We start from the raw sequence: 786 nt of genomic DNA, 5'->3' as shown, positions 1-786 counted from the left end.
GCTGAGCCCAGCCTGGTTTCCTCAGGCAGCCCCTGGGCCAGGACTCAGGGAGACAGCGTGACACAGGCTCGGTGCAGGAGGAGGGGTCGGGGCACAGTCCCAGGTCCTCTGAGGGCGGAGTCCGGGGCGGGAAGCTCAGTGTTGGGGAATCCCCATCTCCCCGCGGTTTCACTTCTCCTTCCACAACCTGTGTCGGGGCCTCCTGCCTGGAAACTCGTGACGCGTCCCCACTTCTCACTCCCATTGCGTGTCCGGTTCCTAGAGAAGCCAATCAACGTCACCGCCTTTCCGGTTATAAAGTCCCCACGGACCCGCCCGCACGCAGATCGTCCCCAGACCCCGACGCGCATCATGGGCCTCGGGACCCTCCTCCTGCTGCTCTCGGGGGCCCTGAGCCTGACGGGGACCCGGGCGGGTGAGAGCGGGGTCGGGAGGGAACGGCCTCCGCGGGGGGAAAGCGAGGGGACCGCCCGGTGGGGACGCAGGACCCCGGGGAAGATGTGTCCCCACCGCCCCGGCCCCGTGACCCGCGCCGGGAGGAGGGTCACCCGGGTCTCAGCCCCTCCCTGTCCCCAGGTTCCCACTCCCTGAGGTATTTCGACACCTCCTGGTCCCGGCCCGGCCGTGGGGAGCCCCGGTACATCGCCGTCGGCTACGTGGACGGCACGCAGTTCGTGCGGTTCGACAGCGACGCCGCGAGTCCGAGGATGGAGCCGCAGGCGGCGTGGATGGAGGGGCCGTGGGTGGAGCAGGCGCTGCCGGGGTACTGGGAGCGGGAGACGCAGA

At 69.8% G+C, this 786-nt stretch overlaps 1 pseudogene; it reads left to right on the top strand.

The window, feature by feature from the left end:
* The first annotated feature begins 336 nt into the window (after window positions 1-336).
* LOC109395514 (patr class I histocompatibility antigen, A-108 alpha chain-like) overlaps window positions 337-786 on the top strand; it is a 3,361-nt pseudogene continuing 2,911 nt past the window's right edge.

Source organism: Hipposideros armiger, unplaced genomic scaffold, assembly GCF_001890085.2.
Source record: "Hipposideros armiger isolate ML-2016 unplaced genomic scaffold, ASM189008v1 scaffold_475, whole genome shotgun sequence".
In the NCBI taxonomy this organism is placed as follows: Eukaryota; Metazoa; Chordata; class Mammalia; order Chiroptera; family Hipposideridae; genus Hipposideros; species Hipposideros armiger.
Note: the sequence above shows the minus strand (reverse complement) of the source record. Positions and strands in the feature narration are given on the sequence as shown.